The sequence below is a fragment of the Symphalangus syndactylus genome, chromosome X (genome assembly GCF_028878055.3).
Source record: "Symphalangus syndactylus isolate Jambi chromosome X, NHGRI_mSymSyn1-v2.1_pri, whole genome shotgun sequence".
Lineage (NCBI taxonomy): Eukaryota > Metazoa > Chordata > Mammalia > Primates > Hylobatidae > Symphalangus > Symphalangus syndactylus.
In genome coordinates this window covers 106,974,526-107,001,108 of record NC_072447.2, presented here as the reverse complement: position 1 = coordinate 107,001,108, position 26,583 = coordinate 106,974,526, and the positions used below count along the sequence as shown (strand labels likewise).

At 39.0% G+C, this 26,583-nt stretch overlaps 1 protein-coding gene across 4 annotated transcripts in view; it reads right to left on the bottom strand.

Moving 5' to 3' along the window:
- The window catches only part of RAB40AL (RAB40A like), a 121,422-nt gene extending 95,090 nt beyond the window's left edge, over positions 1-26,332 (bottom strand). For all 4 annotated transcript variants that reach the window (XR_010119751.1, XR_010119752.1, XR_010119753.1 and 1 more), the window contains exons 1-3: positions 26,154-26,332; positions 25,018-25,143; positions 13,671-13,761 (exon numbers count right to left, since the gene is read on the bottom strand). The gene's annotated coding sequence lies outside the window, so the exon portion shown is untranslated. The remainder of the gene's footprint in view (positions 1-13,670; positions 13,762-25,017; positions 25,144-26,153) is intronic.
- Between the last annotated feature and the right edge of the window lie 251 nt (positions 26,333-26,583).

Here is a 26,583-nt window from a genome sequence, read left to right as displayed (position 1 = left end):
AGATTTCATCCACACAATGTCAGTAATAGGAACTATCAGAACACTGAATAACATAGAGTTGTAAAACTGATAATATCACATCCATAGGATGGAATTCTAGAAGGTAGCAAAAACAAATTATAATAAAAATAATCATGAAAAAATGATTTCTTGCAGACAAGATTAATGATTCACATTATTTTTAATGTGTGGAAAAACAGGCATTTTCATACTGTGATATAAGGAATATAAATTAGTAATAGTATTTTGAAGAATATTATAGTTCAAAGGATTTTGAAAAGACATTTTCAGGAAATTATAAATAAATGCTCACAAAGATATTTGCATCTATATGAGCATAGTGCTAAGTATACTATTGTTTGTAATAGAAAAAAATAGTAAGGGAACTAAATTTTTGTAATTAGGATACCAATTAAATAAATTTTAGGGCATCCACATGATGAGATGATATCCTGGCCACTAAAAAAAATGACACTAAAATTTTGTTGTAGTTATTTCAAATGTTATCATAAAAATATATTTACACAGAAAAGTAATCACAATAACAGTAAAAGTGGGCTACAAAAATCATAAATGGTCTGATCCCATTTTTGCTTATATAGGCTTCTAGCTATTTAACCACAAGTCTCAATGCATAAACATTAAAATGATCTTTTAGTTCCTCTCACATACCTCTTTCTCTTTAACATACTAAAAACCTATACTTCCTGCTTAGAGGCCCTCAGTATTTTTTTTTGCCTGTGTATGCCACCTTTTACACCCAGACTTCCAGAAAGTTCTATCTTGTAAGTTTGGACCACAGTCCCTCCCTTTCACCTTCCAGCTTACACTAGTTCAGGCTGCAGTTCAAGCTTCTGTTACAAGGTGGCACCAATGCGCCTCCATTATCAAACATCTTTGCAAAGAAGTGTATACAAAAACCAAAAAATACAATACCTCCCTAAAAACCTAGCTTATGAACCTTTATGGAATCATTCGAATGATTCAAATTCTGCCTGAAAAAAACTTAAAAGTGCAAGAGGACTGTGAAACAACAACAACAACAACAACATACTCTGGGGCATCCATATGATGGAACACCAGGTAGCTCTACTGCCCCTTGATAGTCGCTGGCTGGAAGGCATAACGTGGGGCAGGGCCAGCAGGAGGTGACTGACAGAGGAGAGAGGCAGCGGAGTGGGGTCTGGGCTGCTACGTTCACAGTGTCCTGGAGACTAAGAGGGGTGGGCGAAGGTCTGAAAAGCCTTTACAGGTTGGGGTAATGAAGGATAACCACTCTGCTCTCTGGGAGGGACTCCTCTACACTGTTAACACCCCAACCTAAACTTTACCGATGAGGTAAGAGATAAATCTATAAATGTGAGGTAGATTTGGGGTCAAGAGCAAATGGAAATGCTTTAATATACACATTTCCAATCAGAGGGGACACAATTTAACCCACTGTTCTATTGTGTTGTGCCCTGATGAAAAAGTAAGATTTTTCTTTTTCTTTAGATGGAGTCTTGCTCTGTTGCCCAGGCTGGAGTGCAGTGGTGCAATCTTGGCTCACTGCAACCTCTGCCTCCCAGGTTCAAGCAATTCTCCTGCCTCAGCACCTGAGAAGCAGCTGGGATTACAGGCATGCGTCACCATGCCCGGCTACTTTTTGTATTTTTAGTAGAGACAGGGTTTTGCCATGTTGGCCAGGCTGGTCTCAAACTCCTGACCTCAAGTGATCCGCCCACCTAGGCCTCCCAATGTGCTGGGATTACAGGAGTGAGCCACTGCGCCTGGCTTTCCTGTAATGTATTAATATACCAAACAGTCCAGGAGCCATTAGGCAAACTCCACACTTTGCTTACCTGGTGTTATCTATCACTGAGATCACCAGATGATCCCTGTAACTGGGATTACAGGCGTGAGCCACCGCGCCCAGCCTGAAAAAGCAAGATTTTTCTCATCATTTGAGAGGCAGCAGCACATGCTGGATAGATGAATTTACTCGGGAGCCACACGGCCTGTGTTCAAATCTAAGCCTTGGCACTTGCTAACTCTGTCTTCACTGTACCTCAGTTTCCTTTTTTCTAAAGTCAGGCAACAATAGAGCCTTCTCATAGGTTGTGGTGAGAATTAAATAAATAAGTACAGTTGACCTTTTGTATCTGTGGATTCTGCATACATGAATGCAACCAACCTTGGACTGAAAATATTCTGAAAAGAAAATAAAAACAATACAACAATAAAATACAAATTTTAAAACCAATTTAGTATAACAACATTTATATAGCACTTACATTGTATTAGGTATCATAAGTAATCTAGAGATGATTTAAAGTATATGGGAGGATGTGCATAGGTTATATGGAAATATCACATTTTATATCAAGGACTTTATATACACAATGGAATATTGTATTATAAATATATATGTATATGTATGTACATATATGTGTGATTATATATACATGTATATATTCATATACATGTATATATATTCATATACATATACATATATTCATATGCAACTACATATATGTATATATTCATATACATGTATATATGAATATATATGTGAATATATATACATGTATATGAATATATGAATATATACATGTATGTATATATACGTGTGTGATTATAATATATATTACATTGTATATTATATATGTATATATGTGTGTGTGTATATATATGATCACACACACACACAATGGAATATTATTTTGGCCTTTAAAAAGCAGACCCTACTATTTGTGATAGCGTGAATGAACCTGGGGGACATTAAGCTAAGTAAAATAAACTAGACATAGAAAGAAGAATTATGCATGATTTCACTTACATGTAGAATCTAAAATAGTCAAGCTCATAGAAGCATAGAGTTGTCATTACCAGGAGTGGGGATGGGGAGAAGAGGGGAGATGTTGTTCAAAGGTATAAAATTGAAGCTATGAAGGATAAATAAGCCTGGAGATCTAATATGCAGCATGATGACTATAGTTAATAGTAATATAATGTACACTGTAAATTTGGTAAGAGTAGGTTTCAAGTGCATTCACAAAAAAATGATAGCTACGTGAATAGATGGATATGTTAATGTGCTTCACTGTAGTAATCATTTCTATCACTTTCTCTTTCCTCTCTCCATATATATACATTTCATTTTATAAATACATATCTTTACTTTTTGAAATGTTATAATCGAGAAAACCACTGAGGTACTAATTTTAAGATTAAATTGTACATGGTTTGACAAAAACATGTACACATACACCTACTGTTTTTGGAATATGTACAAAACATATTGCTCATGGGAGAAGAAGCAGTTTGAAATAATTGCCTAGACCCTAGACATAGTAGGTGTGGGTGTACTTGTATGTGTGTGTGTGTCTATGGCTAAAACACAACAACGTTGTGTTTGTTTGTGTATTTAGGGCTCGAACTCTATCGTGCCAAACACACACTCCCAGGTACAGCTTTCTCTCCGTCTCAGAGAGGGACTGGGCTTCCTATCTTGGGGCTTAGAGATCCCAGATAGTGATGAATACACAAGATTTCTGATAATGTGTGGAAAATTCCAGAAGCTCTGGCTGATAACCATCAAGCCTAGGTCCCTACTCCCTCCTACCACTCTTGCTGAGTCACCATCTGAGAATTCTAGAGCTGTAATTATGGGCAAAGGGGATCTATCACCATTTTGGTTTTCCTTTCTTAAAAATTAAAGCTCCTAATTTTTTAGATGACCAAACAGATGTCATTCTTTAGACTCATTCGTGAAACAGTTTGGAGAATGTGTTGCCAATTCTTTTTGGAAAATTCCTATGTATATTAAAAGGCTAAGCATAAGCTTCATTTTATGTCCACTCCATATATTTTGTTCACTGATCCATCTCCTTTGCTCGCTCTGTCTCTCATCAAAGCCCTCCTGCAACACAGGAATAGTCCCCAAAGCCTCATTCATAATGCAAATGTGAGTAGGTTTAACTTCTTACTGCTTGGTATGTTTCCAGGTAGACTCTATGGCAATTGTGCTGTTTGGCTTAGGTAACAGTCATTACTTCTCTAGGAGGGAGGTGAAAAGTGGGTCAGTATAAGCATTTGTTGATGTCCTACTAGGTGACATATATGCTGTATAAGATTTCTTATTTACACCATAGACTAATTATGTAAGGAAGACATAGTGAGCCTCCTTTCACAGATGACTAAGGGCAAGCTGACAGAGGGTAAGAAAGGATTTCAGCATCACACATCAAGTAAGGGGCAGGAATGTGGCCCAGCCTTTGCTGTCATCACAGTATTTCATGCATTGTCAACAGAGGCGACATTATGCCCAAGGGGCTGAAAATTGGCTCTTGATGGTAAGGAGGATGGTAGACATTACAATGGTTTGTGGTCCTGCAAAGTACCACAGTACATAAACAGTTACCACTTTACATGTGGTATTAAAATTTTACATTCTTGGCAGAAAGGATGTGTGAGGAAGAACATGTCTAAAAGTCCTCCAAAACAGGGACAAGAATGAAAGAAGGTGAGAGAAACACTGCCTATGCCCAGTGACTTCTTATGTAGATGACTGGCCACCAGGGCTTTGGAACTGATCATTTTACTCTCCTCCCCAGATGCTCACTCAACAACCCCTGTTGGTGATGATGATGATGGTGGTGATGGTGATGGTTGAAATGAAATCCTCTCCCTGGGCACAGGAGACTTTGATATGGGGACCATATGAATTGACTGGCTCTTAAGGTGACAGACAGGCAGGGGCTCAGTCAGAACAACACATGTTTCTTCTGGAACAGATTACCTGGAGGGTAGAAAATTAATGTTGACAAAACTAGTATGAGCAAGAAATGCTCTAATTTGCATCTTTTTTCATCTTAACACTTATTCAAGTAGCCTATTATTTAATGTATAATTTAGGTTAAATTATGTGAATTTAGGAACAGTTACATAAATCAGACAAATTGCTTTGTAATGCCTGCTCAGCGATAGAAACTGAAATTTCATTAAGGCATTGTGTCCTGAAGCCACCAGGAATTTGAATGCTCTAATCTCTCTCAGTGCTCACATGCAGTACTGCCCAGGGTATTGCTTAATTTATTTATATAATGAACTATATTACTTTAAAACTGTAATACTAAATTATATGATATAGAATATCAAATGATTACTTAACTAAATATAATTAATTTTAATATATTAAATATATTATATTAAAATTACATTATAAAATTGTAATATTAAATTAGATTATAATATTAAATTATATGAGTCTAATTATCATGACATAGGAAACATTCCCAGTAATCAGTAAGGAGAAATGGCCTAGTGATGTTGTCATAAGTAGAATCTAAGTATGCACCCAATGATTTTTGTTTCTTGTTATTTACTCCTTTGTATAATCTGTCTCATTGTGTGTGAGCTGGAGTTACTGACTTGCTTCTAATTGGTATCCACAATGGTATAGTTTGAATGTGTCTTCCAAAGTTCATTTGTTGGAAACCTGATTCCCAATATAAAGGTGTTGGAAGGTGGGACCTTTAAGATGTCTAGGGTCATGGTGATTCTGCACCCATAAACAGATTAATGCCATTATTGTGGGAGTAGGTTCTTCATAAAAGGACAAGTTTGTTCCCCCTCTTGCTGTCTCTCCTCCTCTCTTTGCCCTTCTGCCACGGGATGATACAACAAGAAGCCCTCACTAGATGCCAGCCCCTTGATCTTGGACTTCCCAACCTCCAGAACTGTGAGCCAATAATTTCTGTTCATTACAAATTATACAGTCTGTGACATTGTTCTAGCAGCACAAAAATGGATTAGGAAAATGTGTACTGAAGAAGTGGGGTTTTGAAACAACAAATAACTGAAAATGTGAAAGTGGCTTTGGAACTGGGTAATAGGGGCTGGAAGAGTTTGGAGGAACCAGCTAGCAAAAGCCTACATTGCCATGAATAGAGCATTAAGGGCAATTCTGGTGAGGGCTCAGAAGAAGAGTATGGCTGTAAGAAAAGTCTGAATCTTCTTAGAGTTACCTAAGTGATTGTGATCAGAACACTGCTAGAAATATGGACAGTAAAGGCCATTCTCACCAGGTTTTGGATGAAAATTAGGATTATTGGAAACTGGCGTAGAGGCAATTCTTGTTATAAATTGGCAAAGAACTTGACTGAATTGTTTTGATGCCCAAGGGCTTTATGGAAGGCAGAATTTAAGAGTGATGAACTAAAGTATCTGGCAGAAGAAATTTCTAAGCAAAGTATTGGAGGAACTGTGTGGCATCTGTAACTGCATACAGTAAGATATAAGAAAAGAGAAATGATTTAAAGACAGAATTTGGAATTTATAATTAAAAAGGAATCAGAGGGCCAGGTGTGGTGGCTCATGCCTGTAATCCCAGCACTTTGGGAGGCCAAGGTGGGTGGATCACCTGAGGTCAGAAGTTCAAGACCAGCCTGGTCAACACGGTGAAACCCCATCTCTACTAAATATATAAAAATTAGCCGGGCATGGTGGTGGGCGCCTGTAATCCCAGCCACTTGCGAGGCTTAGGCAGGAGAATTGCTTGAACATAGGAGGCGGAGGTTGCAGTGAGCCGAGATCACGCCATTGCGCTCCAGTCTGGGCAACAAGAATGAAACTTCATCTCAAAAAAAAAAAAAAAAAAAAAAAAAAGGGAATCAGAACATAAATATTTGGAAAATTCACATTCATGTCATATAAAGAATGAAAAAGCATGAAGGTGCAGCCAAGCAACTCTCCGATAATGGGATTAGCATGGAAAGAAGGAAGCTGGGTGCTGTTCGGCAGGACAATGCATTGGAGAAAGACTCTGAAGGCATTTCAGAGATATTCAAAGTTGCCCCTTTCCTACAAGTCCAGAGATCTAGGAGGGCAGAATGATTTCAAGGGACAGGCCTGGGGTATCCCTTATGGGCTCACTGCTCAGAGCCATCTTGGGACTGTGATCCCTGCATTCTAGTACAGTGCTGCCTGGCAGCCCCAGCTGTATCTCAAGTGGACCTAACTGCTCCTATGAAGGGTGCAAATTGTAAGCATTGCTGGTTCCCATATGGTGCTAATTCTGCAAGTGAGCAGAATGCAAGAGCTGTGGGGGCACTGCTTCCTTCACCTAGATTTTAAAGGATGTATCAGACATCTCTGTGACCCAGGCAGAAACCTGCTGCAGGGGCAGAGGCACTATAGAGTTCTCACTAGGGTAATGCCTAGTTGAGCCACAGGCATAGGGTTGCCACTGAGACCATGAACCTGTAAACCCATCAGTGTGCAGCCCCAGCCTGGAAGAGCTGCAGGCAGGAGACTCCAACCCATGAGAGCTGCTGCAAGGGCCAAGCCCAGCAAAGCCATAGGGGTGGGGCTTCCTGAGGCCTTGGGGGCTTAACCCATACCCCACTGTGCTCAGAAGGTGGGACATGGAGTCAAGAAAGATTATTCTCCAGCTTTGAGATTTAACATTGTTTGCCCTGTTCAGTTTTGCACTTACTTGGGACCCATTACTCCTCTTTTCTTGCCTATTTTTCCCTTTTGGAATTAGAATATCTATTCTATGCCTGTCTCACTGTTGCATTTTGGAAGTAGATAACTTGTTTTGATTTTATAGGCTCACAGCTTGAGGGAATTTGCCTCAGAATAAATCATGCCTTGAGTCTCATCCATATTTGATTTGGATGAGACTTTGGACTTTTGAGCTGGTGCCAGAACAAGTAAAGACATTGGGGCTACTGGAATGGAGTCAGAATATTTTGCATGTGAGAAGGACATGAATTTTATGAGCCGGGGGCAGAATGCTGCAGTATGAATGTATCCACTAAAGTTTATGTGTTGAAAACTTGATTACCAATGTGTAAGTGTTGGTCTATCCAAGTACTTCTTCCCCAAATTTGTCACCAATTTTCCAATCATGTTTTTCCCAAGTTCCTGATCATGCAGCCAAACTACTGTCCACCGTCCATGAATCAGTATATATAGAAATGGCAGGTCCAGCCATTTGTCCAAGCAAAGTGATCAACCAGGTACACTGCTCAAAGTTCTGCCCACTGGGAGAGTTTCCATTCACCATTGTCCTTCAGGGACATCCCAGAAAGGGGATGTAGTGTTAGTTGCCTACTTTTGAGTAGTCCTTGCATATCATGCAGAATCATCTGTAAACCAAACTTCTCTTTCTCTGTCAACTGATCATAGGGAACTTAGATTGTAGGTGCAGGCTGAGAGAAAGAAAGGAGTGTAGCAAAAATGAGGACCATGGGCATTTGAGCTGCTTCCTCATGTAACTTACTTATGCCTTCAGTACCTGCTTGAGCTCGATTTCATATATACTACTTACCTTTGATGATGGAGTGAGTGCTGCTGTACATACCCAACTTTATGGCTATGTGGGTCGGATAACACACAGGTCATGGTGGGCAGCTCACGTCACGTGAAAACTTGGTTGTTTCCAGTCTCTACTAAGGCCCATTAGCAGGCCAAGAGCTGTTTCTCAAAAGAACAGTAGTTATCTAGGAAATATGGCAGGGCCTGTGTTGCCATTCACCTATGGGGGTCTCCCAAAGGTTCCCAACAGCATCCCTGTCTGTCACTGACAACTCAAGCACCATTGGATCTGCTTGATCATATGGCCCAAGTGGCATAGCAGCTTGCACAGCAGCCTGGACCTGTTGCAGAGCCTTCTCTTGTTCTAGGCCCTACTCAACACTAGCAGCTTTTTGTGTTACTCAGTAAATGGGTCAGAGTTACACACCCATATGAAGAGTATGTTGCCTCCAAAATCCAAAGAAGCCCACCAGATGGTGTACCTCTTTTTTGGTTGTAGGAGAGGCCAGGTGCAAGTATTTATCCTTCACCTTGGAAGGGATGTCTCAAATACTCCACACCTCTGAGCCTCTAGAAACTTGACTGAGGTTGAATATGCCACCTTTTACCTCTGAGGAGAAGAGAAAACTAACAGCCATATAATATTCTATTATATTCTTTAAACTAGTAGGTTAAAACAAAAACTGATAAAAATAATTACTTATAAGGGAACAGAGTAGCAGCCCAGGATGGAAGCTGATCATATATATTCTCTTAAAAATACACCTATTTACTGGTCTGATGCACTGAAAAATTTAAGAAACAATGGCCAACCCAGTAGCAATGAAGAACTCTAGTACCCAGATTGAGTCCTCTAAAAATATTACCCACAAGGAAAAATGGCTGAATCCAAATCTGTGGTCAAGCTGTATCAGATGAGTCTGGACTGAATGATCATATCAGCGAACATCTCAAAAAGACTCAGAAGCCAATCTGATAGGACTTCCACAGACCAAATAAGAACAATTTAAGCATCAAAAACATTAGCGCCTACAGTGAGTTAAAACACATCACATACAGAAACATCTCTGAGTCGTGATGACACTCTAAAAGAAAAAACACAAACAAAACCAACTTACTGCTAATCTGTGGAGGATCCTACAGAAACAATACTTATTCTTAAAACTGGAAATACTGCAAAATGATTAAATATTTGTCCTTTCCTTCCTGTGTGTGCCATACCTCAGTTAAGCCTACTAGTTGGCAGGGGCTCGGGGCGGGGGGGAGTTTCTCTTATAGAAAATGTCCAGCTGATAAATGCAGAAGAAACTGTAGTATCTAAACATCATCATTTTAGAATTTTTAATGAAATGCAGATCTTGGTAAACATCAGAGATTGTAAAAAATCATGAGGTAAAAAGCAGATGGGAAATTTCATAATAGATGGATCAGTCTAACAACACCTGAGCCCAGTGCTCAATCTTAATGTCAAGGTAGGAGTGACAATCAGACACAATGAGGCTCCTTGTATGCCTATGAATTGAATGCTTGTGTCCTCCCAAAACTCATATGTGGAAACCCTAATCTCCAGTGTGACAGTATTTAAAAATAGGACTTTTGGGAAATAATTAGGTCATCAAAGTGGAGCCCTCATTATGAGATTAGTGTCCTTATAAGAAGAGACACAGAGTTTACTTGCTCTCTGCATGCACACACCAAGGAAAGGCCATGTGAGGACATAACCAGGAAGAGGATCCTCACCAGGAACCCAACCATACTGGCACCCTGATTAGACTTCTAGCTTCCAGACTCATGAGAATTAATGTTTGTTATTTAAGCCACCTAGTCTGTGGTAATTTGGTAAAGCAGCCTGAACTAAGACTTGGTGTATGGATACAGGAAGTATGTAACACATCTGAGGTACTCTTGCCAAAAAATCCTGAACTGGATGAAGCTTCTAACTCTACTAATTTACAGAAAATAGGAGGGGCCAGAGCAATGTAAGTAACAGCACAATGGGGATACAATCAGCAAAATTGAGAATGTAAACTCCACAAACCAAAGATCCAGTATAATAAGCAAATACAAATTGCGTATCATTAATCTGAAAATCCAAAATCCAAAATGCTCCAATGAGCATTTACTTTGAGCATCATGTCAATGATCAAAAAGTTTCAGATTTTGGAGGCTTTTGGATTTGCAGATTAGGGATACTCAATACGTAAATTGAAAAACAAAAACAAAGAGAGAAAAGAGATTTAAAACTCCAGAGACTTAATGAGAAATTAAAGTATAATTAAAACCACAATGAGATACCACCACACCTACACCAGAAAAAGAAAATTAAAAAGATAGAAAACACCAAGTGTTGGTGAGGATATGGAAGCTGTGTAATTCTCACAGCACTGGTGAAAATATAAATTCAATAACCACTTTGAAAATGTGCTTGGCAATATTGACTGAGCTGATCATACACACACCCTACAACTCAGAAATTTCATTCTTAGGTCTGGGGAAGGTACACACCCAAAAGAAAGAAAAATAAATATTTATCCAAAGATATGTACAAGACATTCATAACGCTGTTATTCATAATGTCAAAAACTAGAAAAAATCCACACAGCAGATATGCTTATTGTGAAATATCCACTCGATGTAACAACATCCACCAATGATGATGAATGATCTATTACTATAGACAACAATAAATGTAAATCTCACATACAGTATGTTGACTGAAGGAAGAAAGTTAGAAAAGAGAACATGATGTATGATTCTAGGAATTTTTCTTCTAATTTCCCATTACAGTTTGGGCTACATAAAAAATTCAACACCCTATTTTTTCTTATTTGAAGGTACTTAGTGTTCCCGTATATTATCTGCAGGTTAACCTCAGAGAAGCACATATCCTCTGAGCCCTTGAAAAGTGAAGCACTACAGATATGAACACAGCTAATGCTGTTGATACGATTTGGCTGTGTTCCCGCTGATATGGTTTGGCTGTGTCCCCATCTAAATAAATCTCAACTTGAATTGTATCTCCCGGAATTCCCACGTGTTGTGGGAGGGACCAAGGGGGAGGTAATTGAATCATGGGGGCCAGTCTTTCCCCATGCTATTCTTGTGCTAATGAGTCTCATGAGATCTGATGGGTTTATCAGGGGTTTCCGCTTTTGCTTCTTCCTCATTTTCTCTTGCTGCCACCAGGTGAGAGGGGCCTTTCGCCTCCCGCCATGATTCTGAGGCCTCCCTAGCCATGTGGAACTGTAAGTCCAGTTAAACCCTTTTTTGTTCCCAGTTTCGAGTATGTCTTTATCAGCAGTGTAAACATGAACTAATACAGTAAATTGGTACCAGTAGAGTGGGGTGTTGCTGAAAAGATACTCAAAAATGTGGAAGCAACTTTGGAACTGGGTAACAGGCAGATGGTGGAACAGTTTGGAAGGCTCAGAAGAAGACAGGAAAATGTGGGAAAGTCTGGAACCTCCTAGAGACTTGTTGAATGGCTTTGCCCAAAATGCTGATAGCGATATGGACAATAAGATCCAGGCTGAGGTGGTCTCAGATGGAGATGAGGAACTTTTTGGGAACTGGAGTAAAGGTGACTCTTGCTATGTTTTAGCAAAGAGACTGGCAACATTTTGCCCCTGCCCTAGAGATTTGTGGAAGTTGGAACTTGAGAAAGATGATTTAGGGTATCTGGCAGAAGAAATTTCTAAGCAGCAAAGCATTCAAGACATGACTTGGGTTCTATTAAAGGCATTCAGTTTTATAAGGGAAGCACAGCATAAAAGTTTGGAAAATTTGCAGCCTGACTATGTGATAGAAAAGAAAAATCCATTTTCTGGGGAGAAATTCAAGCTGGCTGCAGATATTTGCATAAGTAGCAAGGAGCCTAATGTTAATCCCCAAGACCATGGGGAAAACGTCTTTAGGCCACGTCAGAGATCTTCACAGCAGCCCCTCCCATCACAGGCCTGGAGGCCCAGGAGGAAAAAATGGTTTCCTGGGCTGGGCCTAGGGTCCCCGTGCTGTGTGTAGCCTAGGGACTTGGTGCCCTGTGTCCCAGCTGTGGCTGAAAGAAGCCAAGATACAGCTCAGGCTGTGGCTTCAGAAGCCCCAAACCTTGGCAGCTTCCACGAGGTTTTGAGCTTGCAGGTGTACAGAAGTAAAGAATTGAAGTTTGGGAACCTCCATCCAGATTTCATAAGATGTATGGAAACTCCTGGATGCCCAGGCAAAACTTTGCTACAGGGGCAGGGTGCTCATGGAGAACCTCTGCTAGGGCAGTGCAGAAGAAAAATGTGGGGTTGGAGCCCCCACACAGAGTCCCTACTGGGGCACTGCCTAGTGGAGCTGTGAGAAGACAGCCACTGTCTTCCAGACCCCAGAATGGTAGATCCACTGACAGTTTGCACCATATGGCCAGAAAAGTCACAGACACTCAACACCAGCCCATGAAAGCAGCCAGAAGGGAGGCTGTACCCTGCAAAGCCACAGGGCGGAGCTGTCCAAGATCATGGGAACCCACCTCTTGCATCAGTGTGACCTGGATGTGAGACCTGGAGTCAAAGGAGATCACTTTGGAGCCTTAAAATTTGACTGCCCTGATGGATTTTTGGACTTGCATGGGCCCTGTAACCCCTTTGTTTTAGCCAATTTCTCCCATTTGGAATGGCTGCATTTACCCAATACCTCTATCCCCATTCTATCTAGGAAGTAACTAGCTTGCTTTTGATTTTACAGGCTCATAGGTGGAAGGGACTTGCCTTATCTCAGGTGAGACTTTGGACTGTGGACTTTTGTGTTAATACTGAAATGAGTTAAGACTTTGAGGGACTCTTGGGAAGGCATGATTGGTTTTGAAATGTGACATGAGATTTGGAGGGGCCAGGGGTGGAATGATATGGTTTGGCTGTGTCCCCATCATCCCCATCGAAATCTCAACTTGAATTGTATCTCCCGGAATTCCCACATGTTGTGGGAGGGACCCAGGGGGAGGTAACTGAATCATGGGGGCCAGTCTTTCTCATGCTATTCTCGTGATAGTTAATGAGACTCATGAGATCTGATGGGATTATCAGGGTTTTCCGCTTTTGCTTCTTTCTTATTTTCTCTTGCTGCCACCATGTAAGCAGAGCTTTTCACCTCCCACCATGATTCTGAGGCCTCCCCTGCCATGTGGAACTGTAAGTCCAATTAAACCTTTTTTTTGTTGCTAGTTTTGGGTATGTCTTTATCAGGAGCGTGAAAACAAACTAATACAGCTGTGTATAATGGACATGCAGATGGATATGAGACAGGAGACGTACCTGGCCACAGTGCCAGACCTATCCCACTAACTCTAGGTGCCCTTGAGTAAGTCACCACACTGCATCTATACTCACCTGGCAAAGAGGGACTGAGTAGCCCTGTCTCCAGCAAGATCTCAGGGACAGAGAGCAATGTGATTCCCATCTGGAAAACCACTCTGAGTTTCTAAAAGGAAAGAGAACTCATTCATCTTGGGGGTCCAAGGAATTATCTACATCAACAGCCAAGTTGTCTAGTACAAAGTAACTATGATGTTTATTAATGTTTTTATTTTAAAAATTATTACTTTTTCTTAAATACCATCTGGTACAATGTAGAATGACTACAGAAACATAGATAAAAGAGCTATGGTCTCAATGTTACACCAACCACCATGGGTTGACATAGTTCAACAAATGTCTGTCTCTTCTTCCTAAGTGTACTGGTTAGGAGTGTGGGCTCTGTATACAGACTAGAGACAAACCCTAGTTCTGCCATATAAAAATCTTGTGACTTTGAATACTTTTATTTCACCATAAAATCACTCAAAGTCTTGTCAGTAAAACCAGGATTATCTAGTACTTACAATAGAGGACAAAACATATTTTACATGTACCACGGAACTTAAAATTAAAATTAAAATTGAAAAGTCCTTGTGTTCTGGTTTTTAAAAATATAAATGGCCAGGGATCACATTAACTTGAAAATTCTATCTAAGGCAGAGATACTGGGGAAAGAAAGCTTAATAGTCTTGCAACTGAATCCTATTTATCAACTCGGGTATTTTTTAAATTTTAATTTTAACTGACAAATAATTGTATATACTATGGGGTACACTGTAATGTTTTGATATATGTTTACATTGTGGAAAGATTAAATCAAGCCAATTCAATAAATTCAATAAAGCTTAATAGTCTTACAAATGAGTCTTCTTTTTCCTTTTTCTTATTTATCTATGATCCAGATACTCATTCTTTATTATAAAAATGGCATATTTTCCTCCAATCTGTTGGAGTTCTCTACTTTTGTTTGTGGTATCTTTTGTTAAATAATAGTTTTTAACTTTGCTGTCATATTTACCTATCTTTGCCTTATATAGCTTTTGATTTTACTTATTTTTTAAATTTTTGTTTATTTTTTAACTTTGATTTTAGTTTCAGGAGTACATGTGAAGGTTTGTTACACAGGCAAATCGCGTGTCACAGGGGTTTGGTGTGGAGATTATTTTGCCACTCAGGTAATATGCATAGTACCCAGTAGGTAGTTTTCAATCCTTACTCTCCTCTCTCCCTCTGCCCTCAGGTATGAATATCAGTCATCAACTAATGCATTTTTAAAATCACTTTTTTTCACTACAACCACTGTTGGTTGACTAATTACCTTAAGAATGCCTCAAAAGCACTTGGAAGGACTGATTTCAGAAAACAGCCCACCATTTCTCTGCATGGCCAAACAAACAGCCGAGGGGTCCTTCTTGACTGTGCCTTATCCCCACACACCCCATGCACACAGCCATTGCAGGTCCCCCGTGTCATACCTCCAAACACAACCTGTCCAGGTCTAACCCTTCCTCTGCACACAGCTGCAGTCCTGGTGCCATTCATCTGTGCCTCTTCCCTGAATTTCTGCAATATTCTTCTAATGATTATCCCCACTCCTTATTTTGTCCCTCTCCAGTCCATTCTCCACACAGTGGCCAGAGTCACTTTCTGATAACAAGAATCAGATCACGTCACTCCTATACTCTAGCCTTCCACACTCAGAATAAAACCCAAACTCCTTAAAGGATCCAAACCATGTGGCTCTTGTCTGCCCTTTCAACCTCATCTCCCACCTGTCTGCACTTATGTGCCAGGCTTCAGCCACTTCAACTTGTCCTCTGCTCCTAGATCAATGGTGCCCACACACAGCACAGGGACACTGACAAAATAGCCTCTCCATGCCTGGCTTCTTTCTGTTGCTCAGAACTCAGCTCAAGCGTCACTTCCTGAGAAAGAGCTTCACTGACAACCCCATCTATAATAATCCCTGTCTCAGTCATTTTCTACTCTACCTGTTAATTTTCTTCAAAACACAAATCCCCATATGAAATTGCCTCACTCGTTGATTTGTTTACCTGCTTATTTCTAGTTTCCCCAAACTAGAATGATAGCTCCAGGGATTCTTCTTTTATTCTTTATGATGTTTCTTCAGTGTCTCATACATAAATCACTGAATAAGAACCTTACTGAATTGAAAAAATTGTTACCTACTGGGCACACAAGAGAAGACACAGAAACTTAAAGCTGAGTAGCAGGAGCAACTAACAATGAAATTAGACATCAAAGGATTTAAACTTTTCATAGACCTTGTTGCCATCCACAGCATTGCTTTTCAATCGTGGATGAGTAACAGAAACAACAAAAGAAATTACTCAAAATGTAGACACCTCTCACCTCACCTCCCTGGTTTTGATTCTGCAGATCTAGGATGGGCCCAAGTATGTGCAATTTTAGCAAGCAACCGTGGACAAATCTGATGAAGTGGTCCATAGATCACACTTGTAAAAATCCTGACCTAAACAGCTCAGAGTTGGGTACCATAAATTTAATGCCCACCATACAAAGTTCTGGGATATCTGCATTTGCTCTGTTAATATACTTAGCTGAAAGTACACTGGTTCTTCCCCACCACATAAGACTGCAGATTGCCACATGGGATCACACTTAAATTCCAGAGTATTCCTGGGTGGTCTAGAGGCATGGGGATTATTATCCTATTGGATAGACAAAACTGGCAGAAAGGTATGACTTGCCTAAAGTGTCCCCATGATGTGACTTGGGTCTCTTTCCTCTTGCTCCAGTAACCTAAGAGGCTTTCAGAGTCTCTGATGTTAAACTAGAAGAGAGAGTAAGGGGATAAGAAAGCACATGGAATAGAGAAGAAAGTAAGAGGATAAGAAAGCACATGAAATGCAGGGGATGGGGTGATGATGTCTGGCCTATCTCCACTCAGTTAACTGGAAGCTGTGCAATGATGTTTTTCCTCTTCCTCAACTCCATCCCAGAACCCCTCCCACACACAGCAGTGACACCGAAGCTCACACATAATGGAAATGTGGGCTTATTCCTGCTTGATGTTACATTTCCAAGTATTCGCTCTAGTAGTTAGGCCATTATGTTAATGCCAGAGGCATTCCATTGACAGAATGGAAGAGGCAAGTTGGAATGGGGAATTACCATTTGCTGATAGTCTACTAGGTACCACACACTGTAGGTTGTTATTTTCAGGCTTTTTCTCTTCAAGTCCTCACAGTGATGTTCTGAGGCTGACATCAGAGCTTCCTTTCTACAGATGAGGGATAATAGGCTTAGGGGGCCAAGTACATATTCAACGAATTTTATGGAAGCTTCAAATGGATATGAGGTCTACTTTAAGGGGCTCCCACTGGCCAATTTTGAGAACACTTGAGCACCAAAATTGATATGGTTTGGATATTGTCCCCTCTGAATCTCATGTAGAATTGCAATTCCCATTGTTGAAGGTAAAGCCTGATGGGGTGTGACTGGATGATGGAGGTGGATTTCTCATGAATGGTTTAGTGCTATCCCCTTGGTGATAAGTGAGTTCTCCATCAGTTAGTTCATCTGGTTGTTTAAAAGTCTAAAACCTTCCCTTTGTCCGTCTCTCTTGCTCCCACTCTTGCCATGTGACATGCCTGCTACTGCTTTGCCTTCTGCCATGATTAAAAGCTCTCTGAGGCCAAGCAGATCCTGGGGCCATGCTTCCTGTCCAGCCTGCAGAACCATGAGCCAATTAAACCTTTTTCTTCATAAATTACCATCTCAAGTATTTTTGTATAACAGAGCAAGAATGGCCTAATATAAAAAAAATATACTAATAATTACAGAGGGTAACCCTTTGAGGAACATGGGAATCTCAGAGTCATATTGACATAAATAAATGTTAATAAATACATTGATAAATAAATAAGGGAGAAGAAAAAGCTCTATCTTTTTCTCAGATGCAAACTAATAATTCCAGAAGGAATATCAGAATTGGAAAACATCCACTTAACAACTATCATAATAATACGTGATTCAGGCAAAAAACATTAACAAATGCTCATTCTGTACCAAATGTCATGGCAGTCACTGAGTCACCATGGTAACAATGTGGGCCAAGACAGCTCGGAAAAGAAAATAACCATCACTTTGATTTGTTTTCTAGTATGTCCTAGGAACTGAACTGGTCTGATATGACTACAGTAATTAACCTGAGGTGTTCCTCACAATAAATACTTCTGGCAGCTTCTGCAATATACACATTCATACCCACATACATACCCACATACATACGTGTTCTCTCTTTCTTTCTCAACACCCAAGATCCCAGGAATTCACTGAGATGGATTGCTGGTGGTGGGGAGTAGGTAACAAACCCCACAATTCAATAGATTCAATTCTGACTACATATAAAGCTGAAATCTACTAAACTATTTTACAATGTATTTTTCTGGAGATGATCTGTCGATTTGTCTCTGGGACATTTTTTCCTCGAGTTACAGCACACTTTCAATAACTTCTGAAAGCTGACATGGAAACACAGGCAAATGCTTGTTAAGTATCAGGTACCTTTTCTATTTTATAGTCTGAGATCTCAACCTAGAAGATTAGTTAACAGCTACTGTTAAACATTTGGCAGCTGACAGCTCAGTGAAAATAAAATACGCAGAAATGTAATTCCAAATACCGGCATTTATAAGAGCACCAAGAAATATGAAATAACTAGGAATAATCTATCCAAATATGTGACAGGTCTGTATAGTGAATGCTACATAACATTGCAAAGAGAAATTAAAGAAGACATAAATAAATAGAGACATAATGTCTTCATGAGTTGGAAGACTCAGTATTGTTAAGATGCCTGTTCTGTTTAAACTGATCTACATATTCAGAACAATCCCAATAAAAATCCTAACTGATATAGTTTTAACAGAAAGTAAAATGCTGTTTCTAAAATTCATGTAAAAATACAAAGGATCTAGACTATGAAAACAACTTTGAGAAAGAACAAAACGGATGACAAACACTACCTGATTTTAAGACTTCTTACAAACCCATAGTAATCAAGACAGTGTGCTACTGGCATCAAGGCAGAAAAGTAGATCAAAAGAACAAAATAAATCACCTAAAAACTGACCTACATATATTGGACAACTGACTTTTGACAAAGGTGCAGAAGCCATTCAATGTATAAAGGATGGTATCTTCAATATATTGTGCTGAAACAAGTAGATATTCATATACACAATTATATACTGATCTATATATTGTACCATGTACAAAAGACAATTCAAAAGGCAATTCATAATGGATCATAGATGTAAATATAAAACCTAAAGCTGTAAAACTTGTAGAAGAAAACATGGGAGAGCAAAATTGTGACCTTGAGTTAGGTAAAGATTTCTTAGATGAATAAATCAATAATTTGGAATGTGTCAAAGTTAAAAACTCTGGATCTTACAAAGACACTGTTAAGAGAACGAAAAGACAAGCTCCTGATTGGGAGAAAATGTTTGAAAATCATATCTAATAAAGTACTTGTATCCAAAATATAGAAAAATATCACAAAATTCAATTAAACACTCCAATAAATAAATAGGCAAAAGAGTTGAATAGACACTCATCTATAGAAGATAAACAACTGTCAAATAAGCACATGAAAATATACTCAAACATAATTAATCATTAGGGAAATGTAAATAAAAACTACAAGTCATCACTATCTTGTGGCTTTGCTTTTTTTGTACTTTAAAAATTATTCTTGGCATTGTTCCCTTACAGTACTATTTCTATAGCACCTAAATAAATTTCTATCTTCTATACTTTTTATGAATGAATGTTTTCATTTAAATATATGTAATTGTTGAGTTTTGTTAGTTTTGGTTCAAAGTGGTCAGATTAATACGAAATCTGGGTGTAAGCCAGGTGTTTTGAATTCAGATACATTTTGGTTTACCTAAGCACACTTTCCAGTATAATTATTTTGTTGTGACTTACCTTCTTTTATACATAAATTTGTGTTAATTATAAATTTGGGTTTGTTAAAGTATTTCAGGAGGCTGACAGGTGGTGTGTTCATGTTCATTCAACTAAGCTCTCTATTCCTAATTTACTACTAAATCCTCCTTTGACCTTTAGTTTCATAGGGATTATTATAGGTAGAGCGTTCTTTAATTAGAAACTGTAGCCCATTTCTTCCCATCTCATAGACTACACCTTGACCTAACGTTTTTATGTAAATATTTGTGATTACTTTAAGACTTTTTAGGGTTAGCTGAAGATAGCAGTATACAGGCTGAATTGGCAAGAGATGGAGAGGTTTGTCAGAGTTTATCAATTATAGAACAGCCTCCTCTAGAGGAATATAAAGTACTGCCAAATCCTCTGAGATTTAGGCTGTTGCTGGTAGTAGTACTCTGGCAAATAACTTTATTTATTCAGTTATTTAAGTTTATGGCTAAGCATAGTAGGGTATCTAATCCCAGTTTGGGTCTTAGCTATTGTAAATTCAGAACATAATAAAGTCACTTTCATAGTTTATTTTCATTTTAGCTATTGCCTTTTATGGCTTACAGTTTAGCTTTAGTTAGACATAATCATAAACATGCTGGGTTCTATTGATTTGGGTTAATCATATGACCTCAGTGGCTGGCACGAAATTTACCAACCCTATTGGAAATTACTATAGCTTGCTCGAACTTTCATTTACTGCTTAATTTCTATCACTGCTGTTTCTCGTGGGAGTGTGTTGAGCAAGGCATTATGAGATACTAATTAGTGTGCTTGGTATCTGCTCCTTTTGATCTTCCACCGATCTAGAGGGCATTCTCACTGGTATTCAGACACTTGCGTATGTAATCTCACTAAAAAGGCCAGGACCAAACCTGTGTGTTTATGAAGTTACATGAATTCATCCAGGCATTTTCAGTGGCTTGCTTTATTGAATTAAGCTACATCAACTTGTATCTAGAGAATATTCTCGAGGGGAAATTGCTAAATTTAAGTGTTATTCTAGTACTGAGAGTTTTTTGATACTCTTATTAAGAAACAAAAAGTTTTAGCCTAGAAAATCAAATTTTTAATGGATTTGTTTGTTTTAGAAAATGCTTTAATTAGGAGTTAGGCTGAAATAATGTTTTGGATAGGTTTATAATTGAATTTAATAATATGTGGGTACATATTAGAGCCTTAGGTAATAATCAGCAGATATAAGATTTTTTGTTTGGGGGGTTTGGCAAGAATAAAAGACATATTTACATAAATACTGTAACAGCTTAAAGTAGGGGATTATAGGGAGTTTGCAGAGTTAATCATGTATGATGGGAATAATTACGCATCTGTGACTATATCTTGTTTTTATTATGTCCATTGAGCATGGATTAATTAACACCTTATGGTTTTTGTTTGGGAAAATAACATTCAATTTAAGTTCAGCTACAGTCAAGTTTTGTCAAGGCCTTGACAGCCATGTTGGATCACATCATCCCCACAAATTAAAAAATACCAAATGCATGACACCACAGTTATGAGTGATCATGGGCTGATTAGCCATTAGTCCATTGAGATGTCTTATTTAAGAGGAACAAGTGGATGGTTATAAGCTCATGGCCCTGAAGTAAGAACCAGATGTCTGGTATAATTTCAGTCTAGAAACCCCCAAGTTTTCTGAGTCCAGAGTGAGAAGATGGACACTTCCTGAGCAGACTGCTAATTTATCAAAGCTTGGTAGACAAGAAATCCTATTGGAGGTGATAAGCATGTTGTCAAAAAAAGGATTTGACTTCCTGTGCTATGTATGATCAATAATATTATGTCCTATGTAAAATGAAGAACTTACTGTATGGAACAATACTCACGGTTAAATCCATATGTGTGGACTTTTAATTTAATGTATTACGCACTGTGATTAGTTTGATGTGCACGCTTGTATGCATGGGGAATGGATTTAAAAGCACCATAAGATATAAATGTATAATGTATGATGAAGTGTATATAGTACTACTACATAATTAATGGGGTAAATTACATAATGCATGATGTACACAGGGTGATTAGATTTTATGTTTTTTTCCATACTGACATAGAACTCAAGAACAATTTCTTTGCATTCAGTATAAGAAGCAGGGAATAGCATTTCAGCTTTGGGTGCTGATAGTGGAATGAATAGCTTTTCCTTTGACTGCGCTGGGGAGAGGTGCTCTTCGTTTTTGGTTTACAAGACCAAATTTAATAAACTACAAGAACTCTTCATTGAAGTTTATTCTGATTAGGCTAGTAAGTGGTATTAATATGGTTACCAGAGGCTGGGAAAGGAACTGGGGAGGGTTGGGGAGAGATGGGGATGGTTAATCAGTACAAAAAATAGTTAGAATGAAACGGACCTAGTATTTGATAGCACAACAGGGTGACTATAGTCAATAATAACTTAATTGTATATTTTAAAACAACTAAAAGAGTATAACTGGATTTTTGGTAACAGAAAGGATAAATTCTTGAGGAGATAGATACCCATTTTCCATGATGTGATTAATATGCATTACATGCCTGTATCAAAATGTCCCATGTACCCCATAAATACATACACCTACTGTATACCCACAAAAAATAAAAATGAACAATTATTTTAAAAAGAAGAGTAATTGAACCTCTGATTATAAAATTTCAAGTTTTATGCAATTACCAGGCTCTACCATCTTAACAAGCCCTGTTTTGGGGCAAGGTGTGTAATAATAAATTAGATCTAGATTATATCATCTTTTGAATTGAGGGTGCTTTTTGTGTGCCATAATTCTCTTCTCTTTTTGTATTGGGAGAAATATTAAATAGGTGGAAACCAACCCAGATCCTGAACTTAAATCATGTAGGACTTTGGTCATTGAAAACATAAACCATTAATAGCTGTTGGCCAGGCACAGTGGCCCACGTCTGTAATCCCAGTGCTTTGAGAGGCTGAGGTGGGCGGATCACAAGGTCAGGAGATCGAGACCATCCTGACAAACACGGTGAAACCTCGTCTCTACTAAAAATACAAAAAATTAGCCGGGCGAGGTGGCGGGCGCCTTTAGTCCCAGCTACTCAGGAGGCTGAGGCAGGAGCATCGCTTGAACCTGGGACGCGGAGGTTGCAGTGAGCTGAGACTGCGCCACTGCACTCCAGCCTGGGCGACAGAGTGAGACTCCATCTCAAAAAAAAAAAAATAGCTGTTATACTATTGGGATGTTCTGATCCCACATCAGCATTGTAAATCCCTATGGTTGATATGAACTCTAAGATATGATCATGCTGTTATCCCTAGGGTAACTTGTTCTATTGATCAAATTGCTTGGGTCAATAAATTATAAAATACTTTTATGAACAACTAGTCTAGTCCAGGTTTTAATCATTCAGAGGTTGTACGGTGCTCTGAAGTTAACCCAACTGAAATTTTTAGCCCAGTAGATTAAATATTATTCCTTTAAATAGTTAAGTTAATATTTTTTGTGTGTGGCCTAATTAAGCTCCATTGGGTCTTCTTGTTTTATCTCCCCATGAGAATCACTAAAGTTAGAGACTGACCATACCAAGCACTGACAAGGTTGTGGAGGATGAAGCTCTGCTGAGACAATGAAAAACCACTTTGAAAACAGTTTGGCAGTTTCTTACAATGTTAGTCTTACATCTATAACATGTTCCAGCCACTGCAATCCTAAGTATTTACCCTACAGAAAGAAAGCACATTTCTCTGTAAAGACTCATACACAAGATCCCCTAAATGGAATACAACCCAAATATCCATTAGCAAGTGAATGGACAAAACAAATTGTAGTATATCCTATACTGTAATGCTACTCTGTAATAAAAAAAAAAGAGCTATTGAAACAGGCAATAAAATGGATAAATCTAAAAATACATAGAGTGAATGAAAGAAGCCAGATCCCTAAAAAAAAAAAAAAAAAAACTCGGATTATTTTTAAATAAATGAAATCTAATCTATAATGACAAAGTGCTGTATTTGTCTGGAGACAGAACAGTCGGAGGAATGGGTAGGCTGGGTACAACAGAACTGAAAATGTTATGTCCTGGAAAATAATAACAATGATATATAAGCCTATACGGTTACTTTAGGGGACATGGCAGGGTATCATTAGAATAGGGCAAACTAGATACTGAAGGACCAAGAGGGCAGAGTAGGAGATATCAGCCTTCATCACCCCCTGCCACAAAAAAACAAGTGTAGACAGCTATCCACAAACTAAAGTATTCATGGGAGGGCTCAGGGGCCCATTTAAGAATCTGCAGCAACACAGTAGAAAAAAAAATGGGGAATATCCACACAGAAAATATTGCTGGTGAGATCAGCATACTTGAGGTGCCAGGAGATGTCTAGGAGCAAAGAAGAAAGGCAAAGGCTATTGCTATTAGCCATGTGGCAGGAACCACCATGGTCCCCAGCAGTCTGCTCTGGAGAGGACACTGGCATCTTTTGCCACTGAGATAACCAACAGCCATTCCTGCCCAAGAAACCCCAGAGAGGGAGAAGAGGCTGCACACTTCTCATCTCAAGAAGCAGCAGCTATTATACCACTCTGGGACCAGAGGTGCCACCTGTCCCGATCCTGCATGTGTCACTGACCCCCCCAGGCTACAGCTACTCTGTAAATACCCATACTCCAGACCCCAGCTCTGTGCCTCACTGTGCCTGCCCATGCTTCAGACACCAGAGCCACTGCCATAGAGACCTAGCAAAACACCTTCACTCTTCAGATAACTCCCTGAGAAAACATACCAATTAGAGGAACTAGGCTGGGATCCGGGCCCCTAAGCCAAGGTCACTTTGCACATGTCTGTACTCCAGACACCAGATTAACATCCATTGAAGGCTAGCCCATACTCCAGACCCTGGATAGGAAGAATAATCTCTAATGTTCTATAGCATTATACTAAATTATCAAACAATAATTTAATGTATTTTTTGAAATAGCTGGAAGAGAAAATGTTGAATGTTACCAGCACATATAAATGATAAAGATTTGAGATGATGGATATGCTAACTACCCTGATTTTATCACTATGCATTGTATACATGTATTGAAATATCACAGTGTACCCCATAAATATGTACAATAATCATGTGTCCAGATATAATAAAATATACATTTTTCAAAGTAAGACATATAAGTGGCCAAGAGATATGTGAAAAAATTCTCAATATCACTAATCGTGAAATGCACATTAAAACCATAACAAGTTATCACCTCACACTCGTTAGGATGGCCATTATTTAAAAAAACAAAATATGGTAAGTGTTCGTAAGGATGTGGAAAAAATGGAACCCTTGTACAATACTCGGAATGTAAATTTATACAGATATTACAGAAACAGTATGGTCATTCCTGAGAAAAACTAAAAATAGAATTACCAAATGATCCAGCAGTCCCTCTTCTGAGTATATATCCAAAGGAAATGAAATTAGTACCTCAAACAGATGTATGTACTCCCGTGTTCACTGCAGCATTATTCACAATAGCCAGGGTATGGAATCAACCTAAGTATCCATCAACAGATGAATAAAGAAAATGTCATACATGCACACAGTGGAGTACTATTCAGCTTTTTGAAAGGAGAAGGAAATCCTGTCATTTGTGACAACATGGATGAACCTGGAGGACATTAAGTGAAATAAGCCAGGCACACAGCAAGACAAATACCACATAATCTCACTTGTATATGGAATCTAAATAAGTTGAATTCATAGAAGCAGAGAGTAGAATAGTAATTACTAGACAGAGGCTGGGGAGGGGTTTGGAGAGATGGTGGTCAATGGATACAAAATTTCAGAGAGGAGGGATAAATTCAAGAGATCTATTGTACATCATGGTGACTATGGTTAATAGAAATATATTGTACACTTGAAAACTGCTAAAAGGGTAGATTTTAAGTGTTCACCACAAAAAAAAGTACATTAGGTAATGCATAGGTTTATTAGCTTGATTCAGCCATTCTACAATGTATAAAATATATCAAAACATCATACGACTTTTTAATTGACACTTTATAAGTTATGGTTCATAAACAAATTTATTATACAACAGATATGAGAGAATGCATATTATAATCTCAAATTGGTAGCAAGGCCTTCTAACTAACTTTATATTTCAACATTCATTTGATAGTGTTGATGGGAATCACTGATTATTATTTATGCAGTCAGAAATATATATATAAACTTATCATAAATGCATGTTAAACATAAAGTTTCTCCCTTGTCTATACCGTAAGAAAGTTTGAAACAGAACAAGAAGAGGCCTGACTTCATACAGGCATTCCTGATCCTGCAATAACCACAGGGCTATCATCTTGCACCTATGTTATCAGTGAAGGTTTCAGCAATCCTGTGGGTGAGCATTTTTATCTCCATTTTACAGAGTGGGAAACTGGGCTCAGAGAGGGTCTTTACCTGTCTCATCCCCCCGCGTCCCGCCTTTATACATGGAAAGTAGCCCCGGGACACCCTGGAGCAGGACACCACACTCACTGGGGCCAGAAGAGACTCACCTCTCTCTCCTTCACGAAACAGCCAGAGCGCCGATCCCCAAAGTGGGAATGAGGGGACGTCGATCTGGGGTCCTTTCGTCTCCCGAAACCCCACGGAGATTCAGGCCACACTGCTGGGCACTCACAACCTCCACTGAGTCCAAACGCCTGAAGGCGAGACTCTGCGGTTCTCCCCAGGCCAAATTGGTCTCATTAAAAAGTCGTCACCGTCGCTAATATGACGTCAGGTTACTAAGGCAACCGCGTAGCACTGGCTTGTCTTCCACACCTGAAAACGTGTATGCACAACCCGCTCCTCCATTCCCCAGCCTATCCCTTAAAGCAAAACACCTTCACTCTTCAGATAACTCCCTGAGAAAGCATACCAATTAGAGGAACTAGGCTGGGATCTGGGCAATTTTCAAGACTCTCTACTCATTATGGTAGAGGA